At 41.1% G+C, this 9,735-nt stretch overlaps 1 non-coding gene across 1 annotated transcript; it reads left to right on the forward strand.

The window, feature by feature from the left end:
• The first annotated feature begins 5,818 nt into the window (after positions 1-5,818).
• Positions 5,819-5,937, forward strand: LOC111732475. The gene has a single exon (XR_002777570.1). It is a non-coding gene; the product is annotated as a 5S ribosomal RNA (ribosomal RNA).
• The last annotated feature ends 3,798 nt before the right edge of the window (positions 5,938-9,735 follow it).

Raw genomic sequence — 9,735 nt, forward strand, 5'->3', positions numbered from 1 at the left:
CCAGTCTCTCCACGGACCCCCACTGACCGGTCAACAGAAACAGGAAGGTACCTTTTATCCAGTCACCGAGGCCTCGGAGATTCTAGATTCCTGTCGGGACCAGGAACAAAGAGTGTGTCCTAAAGGTTGCGTCCTTGACGATTGTACTGACCTGTCACAGTATTCAAGGGCTCTGGAACGTCTCAGGTTGGCCACCCCTTTGAATCCGTAACAGGGACAGCAACCGCTTCAGAGGCCCGTCCGGTCTTAGATCCCCGGGCCACTCCCTGAGATTTCGCTGGGGCCTCCAAATGTTGTAGCCGCCAGCCCCTGAAATACACACGGACCACCAGAAATCAGTGAGTTATAGGAAATATGCTCTTTATTCAGCCAGCTGGGTCTGCCAGGGATATGCGGACCCCAAATTAAGCAGCCCCAAAATGTAGAGGTACAGGGTTTTTAAGCCCTAAATCCCATTCCTCATTCTGTCCTAAACTCAAAGGTCTATTTTTCTCCTATTCACTACCTGTCAACCCACAGGTCAGGTGTGCAAGCAGGAGTACAGAAGCAGAAAACTTATTGTTAGAATGTTATGTTCCCATGGGCGATAGCCTATGTTCCCATGGGCAATAGCAAAGCAGTAATTTTCCAGCCAGCACAGTGAGGAGGGTAGGGGTTCAATTACTTCCTTGTAGAAGGACTTATAAACCTGAAAGGCTCAAACTAGAAGGTCTGGTACATGACCTCTGATACAAATTTGAACATAGGGATTTAGCCCCGTCCCATCAATGCTATGTGTTAGTACTTCCCTGGACTTCCAACAGGGTTCAAGGAGTTGGTTATGATTAGTTCTAATGGATTGCACTTATGTGTGGTGCAGTTAGCATTGGAGAGATGCCCATGGGAGTAGGTAGCTCTAGTATCTAGTAAAAATTCAGTTTTTCCTTCCTGCCATGTCGAGGGTGACCAGAGGCTCCACTGTTGTGATCATGGTGGATTTCTCTAGAACTGGAGCTTGCAAGCACTTGGGCCTCCATTGTTGGAGGAGAAAGCAGCCCCTTCATGAGAGGCTTGCTATGTGGGGCAAGGGCTTATGAGGTCCACCTCTCCCCGGCTTCCCAGGCTTGAATGGACATTCACCCTTCCAGTGCCCTTCCTTCTGCAGTTTGCACATTGATTATGCGCCAGTCCTGATGATGCTACTCATGGCTGATCAAGATCGAGGCCCTACAGGTCTGCAAGGTTATTGCCTAGGTTCACCTCAAGATGGTCCCTGTATTATGGCAGCTAAAATTTGTGCCTTTTTGTACTCTACTTCCTTCTTTGCCCTGTCCCAGTTATTGGACACCTTAAAGACCTCTGGCACCAAGGCAGCCTGTGGGGTTTAGGTCTAGGCCCCAACTTTTGGACCTTCCTTTGAATATTATGAAATGTATAGCCAGGATTGTCTGGCTCTCAGACTTTGCGCCACTATTAGTATATTCTCTTAAAGCCCCAGAAAACTGGTTAAGGCAACGTAAAACACAGAAATCATTTTGGTGAAATACGGACTCCTTGTTTACTCAGAAAACTTCCAGAACACCCAAAACTTTCCATAACATCAATAGCAAACCAATAGTCTAAGAAACATTAAAACACAATTCTAATTTTGCATTGGGTTACTTTTGGAATTTAAATTTCCAATCTTGTTTAGCTTAATCCCATAAAATTTCCTCTCAGGATTTCTCCTCACAAACCTTCTATCACTTTCCTCATTCTTTCAGTTTGCTTCTTCTCACTCATTCAGAAATAACCAACTTTAAGATAAACATCTTTCCTTCAATTCTCTTCAAAATAAATCTCCATACTTTATACCTTCTGTTACCAAAAACATATTTTCCTTTCTATCATAATTAGAATTCTTAACTGAACTACCATACTACACATAACACAGACAAATATAGATCAGAGGTCATGCACATACTCTTATTTCCCTATCATCAGTATTTGTAACTCCCCTGAGGATACATATCTGGTTTCCTCAGGGAGCGATGAAATAGATGGGGTCCCGAGAGAACTCGTTTCCCCCTCAGAGTCTGAGAGTGAAGGGAGAGAAAATTCCTGATTACCAAGATCTTTGGGAAGACGCTCCTATCAGTGGGCCAGCTAATAAGTCTGGGTCTTGGTGAAGGAGCATAGAAGCTGAACTTTTACTGGTGTAGCAGTGTTGGCTTGCCCAGGCTTGCCATTATACCAAGCCACTGGATTAACTTGTTGGTCAATGTTTTCTGGTATATTAGCTGATTCTTGAAGCATTAAAAGACTGGGGGGTCTACACCTGAGTTGTAATATCACTCTTAATTTAGTTAAAATATCCCATCCTAACGAGGGAGCTGTGCAGCTTGGAACTATTAAAAACTCCTGCTGAAAGATCTAATCTTCAAATTGGCAGGTCAGTGGTGGAGTAAAATGGTTGACTTTGCCTTCTCCTATTCCTATGATAATCGTAGTTCATGAGGAGGGTTTTCTTGCAAATGCAGGGAAAACAGAATAGGTTGTCCCTGTATCTAAAAGAAATTGAATTTTCTTACCCATTACGTCCAGAGTTATCTGGGGTTCCTCGGTAGTGATGACCACATTCCTGGAAAGAGGATGGCCCTGGGCCTCTTCAGTCACACAGTTCCCGGACCTGGGCTATGAGGGTGTTGGCTGGCCGCCTTCCTCTCTGGAAGTGTGGACAGTCAACTCTCCAATGGCAGGGATTAGTACCGGTTTCTTTGAATGTGCGGCAGGGGCTTGGGGGCTTTTCGGTACAGTCCTTTGCCCAATGTCCTACTTTCTTGCATTTGAAGCAAGAACTCAATGTCTCCTTATTCCCCAGTCTCTTAAGAGATGCTTGTAGGGTACCAAGGGCCTGGCCAATTCCGACAGCCATAATCCTGGCTTATTGTTTTTCTTTATTATGTTCTCTTTTTCTCTCTTCAAGATCTTGAGTGTTATAGGCCATGAAAGCCATATATAGTAATTGATTTTGGTTAGTTTGTGGCCCCATTTGCAGCTTTTGAAGCTTGCGTCTGATATCAAGGGCTGACTGTCTAATAAAATGCTGGCCTAACAAAGCTAACCCTGCAGGGGAAGTGGGGTCTATATTGTATACCTCTTAAAGGATTCTCTGGCCAGGTTCTCATCTTTTTCTTGAGTAATGGTTCTAAGCTTCTTATAGTCCACAGCTTTTGTATTCCTTTTTTTTTTCATTTTGCCCATGAGAGCCTCTAGAAATTTGGTGCATCTGGCCATTCCCTCTTGGGTATTATAATTCCAATCAGGATCAGCTAATGGTACTACCTCTGTTCTACGGGCATAGCTCTGGGGTTCCTAACAAAGGCCTCATCTGCTTCCTGATGGGCCGCTGTTAGAAGGCGGTCCTTTTCAATGATTGTACAGCAGGTGGCTAAAATAAATTGGATGTCTTTTGCTGACTCTTCTTTGTCCTTTCCCGAGTTGGTCGGGCCACTCAAGCTCACAAAGAGTACAAAGTTTTCCTGGGGTCAACTTGAGCCCATAATCCCCTGAGAAGCCTTTTTTTAAAAAAATTTTCAACATACAATTTAAGACTGTTCGCTGAGAGGAACCTCCCCCCATATTTACCTTAAGGAGCTTCTTAATGGAGGGGGAAAATAGACCTTAAAATTTCAAGAAAATAATTTGACAGAGAGCCCCCATGTCAAAAAAGCCATTTGGAGATAGACAATTCTTAAGCCGAATCAGTAGTTAATTGCCCCCCACCCGTGTATCCTACCCTGTTTCGGTGACACAAAGACAAACAAGGGTGGGTGCCTCCTCCTGAGGAGAGATGACTCAGGTGCTCATCTGGCTGTATCCTGAAGGAGTTGGGGTGACTCTTGGCCGTAGCGGACTCTACTTTGTGACTTACAATCAGATGCTGCTAGTCCAATGCCGCCCTGGATCGTATGCCATACACCATGGAGCTGCAGATAAGCCCACTTGAACTCCATAGCCTTTGAGGGACCTTACAGGTACCCAACAGTGGAGCCACAAATTCATACTTGACCGAGTCAAGTGGGCCAGGCCACTGATACACTCACTTATTCACACACCAGGTTAAAACATTGCCTCCTCACTTTTTGGAAGGCCCTGACCTTTGTCTTTCCCCCTGAGAAGACCCTGACCTGTGTTTTCTAACTGGAGACTTGGAGGTGTTCAAGCTCCTCTTCCATCCGGAGACAGGACCTGACTAGGGTGCTGAGCCCCGGTGCATTACCTTATCCTATAACCATTCCTGGTGAGTTGGTCCATCAATCCTATGAGTTCGGTGAGGGGCTCAGCCAGATTGAGGGCTCGGCTGTCCAGAGAGTCGGATTCTGGTCCAAAAGCGAACCCAGAATGTCACCAGGTGGCACGCCTCCTCGTTCGTCTCGGAGCCCCTCTGCTCCAGCCTGGCCGAGCCACCAGTCCGGCGGCTCAAAGGGCCAGCGTGGTTGGAATCTTGCTGGGGCCTCCAGAAATGTTGCGGGATCAGACCAGCAAGAAACCAAGCACCACTTGGAGAGTTGGAGAACTCAGGTTTATTACGGCTGCAATCCCAGAAGAGCTAGTGCGCTGAAGATCCAGGCCCGAGCTTAGGGGCAGTTTTGCTTTAACATCCGTGCTGTTACAGTTGGCATGGACTGATTGGTTGATTTGTCCTCATATGGGGAGTTGCTATGGGTTACAGGCTCACACAGGAGTTGCAGAGCATGAGATTTTCAAACAGGAACTTAGGCGATACATCTGTTATCTAGACAGAACAATCAAAGGGGAGGGTGAGTCTTCAGTTGATTTCAAGATCACTCTGCCCTTCCGCCTATGCCACAAGCATGTCTACAGGAGCAGAACAAAGAGTTGATTACAGGGTTAGCCATCGGAGTGGAAGATTCCTCTTCATCTCTAGTTGTAGTATTTCTGTTGTCTACATCACAGGCAACTTTGCTTGCTGTTTGCTCCGTGTTTCTGTCACAAATTTGATGTGATCGCAAGAGGGATGAACAAAGCCTCTATCATCTACGCCATTTTTTTTCCCCTCTCGCATTATAAATTCTAGAATAGTTCTGTTTTCTTGCTTTGGTTTGCTTAGCAATACTCTTGTCATCCATATGTTAGATCTTTGTTGTCTCTTATTAATATTGGTCACTTTTCTCAAAACTTCTCTCTTTCTTCACTTCTTTTTTATCTTTAAGACGTTCTTCCTTTTCACCTTATATTTCTCTTTTACCATTGTCTATTGTATTTATTCCTTCTTGTGTTCATTTTGGTTTAGACTTTATTTTGTGTTGATTTTTTTTCTTTTATTTGAACAAGCCCAATCCCGTCTGATCTCGGAAGCTAAGCAGGGTCAGGCCTGGTTAGTAACTGAGGGACAAAAAAAGTTATAAGGCATATAAAAAAAAAAATAGCAAAATGACAAGTCTCTCATTATCAGTAATTACTTCAAGTGTAAATGGGTTAAACTCTCCAATCAAAGCACAGAGATTGGTAGAATGATTAAAAACATGATTCAATCATATGCCATCTACAAGAGATCTGCTTTAGGTTTAAAGACACCAATAGATTGAAAAGGAAAGAATGGAAAAACACTCCATGAAAATAGTAACCAAAAGGGAACAGACAAAACAGATTTTAAATCAAAAGGTTACAAGAGACAAAGAAAAACATCATGAATTAATAAAAGGGTCAAAACAACAAGAAGACACAATTACTGTTGTAAACATTTACATACCTAATAACAGACCATCAAAATGCATGAAGCAAAAACTGACAAAATCAAAGAGAGAAATACCTCTATAATAATTTGAGATTTCAAGTCTACGGCCATACTACCCTGAACAAGCCCAATCCCGTCTGATCTCGGAAGGTAAGCAGGGTCAGGCCTGGTTAGTATCTGGATGGGAGACCACCTAGAAATACCAGGTGCCGTAGGCGAAAAAAATAAAAATTTTTAAAAAATAAGGGATTGTAAACTGACAAGGTCCTTGCAATCCGTAAGGTCAACCAAGAGTTGCCTCACCTAAAAAAAATGTAAAAAGTAATAATAATAATGATAATAATAATTTGAGATTTTAGTACTTGACCCTCAGTAATGGGTAGAAGAACATCCAGACAAGACAAGTGAGGAAATAGGGTACTTAACACAATAAACCAATAAATTTGGTTAATAAATACAAAAACAACACAATAAACCAAGTTATAAATCTAAAAGACATATAAAGAACACTCCACCCAATAAAAAGAGCATATATATTTTTTGTAAATGAGGATGGGATATTTTCTAGGATAGACCATCTGATAGGCCACAAATTAAGTCTCAGTTGGTATTTAAAAATGGATAACATATAAAGTATCATCTCTGACCACAACAGGATGAAGTTAGAAATCAATAAGAAAGAAAACTGAAAAACACACAAAATTGTGGAAACTAAACTACGTTTTTAAACAAGCAGATCAAAGAAAAACACACAAGGGAAATTACAAAATACAAAGGAAGCAAAAACATAACATACTAAAACTTTTGAGACACAGCAAAAGTGATGCCAAGGGGGAGATTTATAACTATAAACGCTTACATTAAAAAACAAATCTCCTTGGGCAGGAGCAACAAAAGCAAAAAAATGAGAATACAAACCAGAAAGTTTTATCACAGCAAAAGAAACCATCCACAAAATGAAAAGGCAACCAACTGAATGGGAGAAGATATTTACAAATGATATATTGAATAAAGGGTTAATAAAGGGTTAATAAATATAAAGAACTCATATAACAGAACATCAAAAAAAAAGCAACCAATTAAAACATGGGCAGAGGACCTGAACAGACATTTCACCAAAGAAGACATACAGATGGCCAACATACACATGAAAAGATACACAATATCACTAAACAGGGAAATGCAAATCAAAACCGCAATGAGGTATCACCTCACATCTGTCAGATGGCTATTATCAAATGACAACAAATAACAAGTGTTGACAGGACATGGAGAAAAGGCAACCTTCGTGCATCGTTGGTGGGATTGTAAATTGGTGTAATTGCTATGGAATACAGTATAGAGGTTCCTCAAAAAATTAAAAATAGAACTACTGTACAACCCAGCAATTCCATTTCTAGTATTTATCTGAAAAAAATGAAAACACTAATTCGAAAAAATATATGCAGTCCTCCATTTATTGCAGCCAAGATATGGAATAGCCAGGATATGGAAGCAATCTAAGTGTCCATTGATAGTGGAATGGATAAAGAAAAATTGGTATATGTATATACAATGGAATATTACTTAGCCATAAAAAAAATAATGAAATTTTGCCATTTGCAACAACATGGATGGATCTAGAGGGTATTACGCTGAGTGAAATAAGTCAGACAGAGAAAGACAAATACTGTATGATTTTACTTGTATTTGGAATCTAAAAAAACAAAACAAACAACCAAAGCAGAAACAGACTCAGAGACACAGTGAACAAATTGATGATTGCCAGAAGGGATGAGTGAAAAAAGGTAAAGGAGATTAAGAGGTATAAACTTCTGGGTATAAAATAAACAAGTCACAGAGATGTAATGTACAGCATAGGGAATATAGTCAATAATATAATAACTTCGTACAGTGATATATGGTTATTAGACTTATGGTGATCATTTCATAAGGTACATAATGTCAAATCACTATGTTGTACACCTGAAACTAATAGTGTTAAGGATGGAAAATTTTCAAGTGAGCCAACTAGCTAAGTCAGCTACAGGGAAGAAATATCTTTAGATACCAGAAGTTGTCCCACTTGCTTGGGTGTGGTTTAGGAGGTGTATTGTATAAGATATGAAGATGGCCAATGTCTACTTCTTTAATCCACTTACTTGTTAACCAAGGTGTGGTACTAGATGATGTATTGTGCTAATGGCCAACTTCTGCTTCTGTAATCTGCTTGCTTGCTCTAGGCTTTATAACTGCCTCACTCTCAAACCCCGGGGCTGATCTCCTCTAACCCTGCATGGTAGAGAGTCAGTTGCCTGCCGGCGGCTAATAAAGGCTCATAATTAATCTCAATTGGCTCCCTGGGTCTTAGAATCCTTCGTGCCATAACAATATAATATTATATGTAAATTATACTTTAATTTTAAGAAAATCTTGGCTTTTTTTCCTTATCTTGGTTTTTTCTCTTTGCTTTCTCTAGTCTCTGCCTTCCCCCTTCTTTAATAAACTTTCCTTTTCACTCTACAAAAAAAGATCTTAAGTCAATAACCTAAGTAAAGTTAACTAAGGAACTTAAGGAACTAGAAAAAGAGGAACAAATTAAACCCAAAGTAGAAGAAAGGAGGAAATAATATAGATTATAGTAGAGATAAATAAAATAGAGAAGATAAAGACAATAGAGAAAATCAATAAACCCAAAAGTTGATTCTTTGAAAAGATCAACAAAATTGACAAACCGTTAGTTAGATGGACCAAAAAAAAAGAGAAACCTCAACTTACTAAAATCAGAAATGAAAATGGGGACATTACTTCCAGTTCTACAGATCGCAAAAAGATTCTGAGAGTACTATCAACAATTGTACTCCAATAAATTGGGTAACTTAAATGAAATGGGCAAATTCCGAGAAACACAAAACCTACCAAGAATAAAGCACAGAGAAATAGATTTGAATAGACAGCTAACTAGAAAGGAGATTTCATTAGTAACCAAAAATCTACCAACAAAGAAAAGCCCTGTACGTGATGGCTTTACTGGCGAATTCTACCAAATATTTAACAAATAACTAGTAGCAACCTTTTTCAAACTTTTCCAAAAAATTAAAGAGGTGAGATACTTTCTAACTCATTTTACAAGGGCAGGATTACCATGATACTAAAGCCAAAGACACTACAAGGGAAAACTACAGACCAATATGTTCCTTATGAACAGTGATGCAACAATTCTCAACAAAATACTAGCAAACAGAATTCAGCAATTTATTAAAAAGATTATACAAAAGACCAAGTGGGATTTATTCGTGGAATGCATGTATGGTAAAACATGAAAATTGATCAATACACTGTATCAACAAAATGAAGGGAATAAACACACAAGCATCTCAGTGTAAAAAAGGCATTGATGTAATTCGAACTCCTTTCAAGTTAAAAAATACTCAACAAACTAGAAGGAAACTATCTCAACATAATAAAAGGAGTCTTCTGAACTATATCCCCCTCTACTTAAAAACGAGTTTGGATTTTCTGAGCACACACCAGCTAGTTGGGGGGTAGGCAACTGGGGAAGGGAGAGAAGAGAGGAAGGTAGAGAGGGAGCCAGGCCAAGATGAAAAATGACCAGTGCTCTCACAACAGAACAACGAAGGGGTGCTGAGTGCTCACCACAGTTCATCGACCCTCTGCGCCCTAGCCAACCTCCCTCACACACACACACACCCCACGTCCACCTTAGGAAGATGCATCTTGGTCCTGCTTATAGGCTCTAAGCGGTGTTCATGCAGGCCAGCCTATCCTCTGAGAACCACAGCCTTCAGGGGCCATACCTCTGAGCTGGCCAAGAGCGAGGTTGCCTCCCAAGAGCGAGGTTGCCTCCCAAGAGCGGAGGTGCGGGAGCCCTGGTGGTAGACTTGTCTGTTCCCTCGGAGAGGTCCTCTCCGACTTCTAGGCCAACACTTTCACGGGCTGGGGGAGTGGATCTGAGGCCCTGAGAGGGGACCAGGACTGCTGCGGATCACAGAAGACCACAAGTCTGCCTCGTTCGC

This window comes from Pteropus vampyrus, unplaced genomic scaffold, assembly GCF_000151845.1.
Source record: "Pteropus vampyrus isolate Shadow unplaced genomic scaffold, Pvam_2.0 Scaffold462, whole genome shotgun sequence".
NCBI classification, from domain to species: Eukaryota; Metazoa; Chordata; class Mammalia; order Chiroptera; family Pteropodidae; genus Pteropus; species Pteropus vampyrus.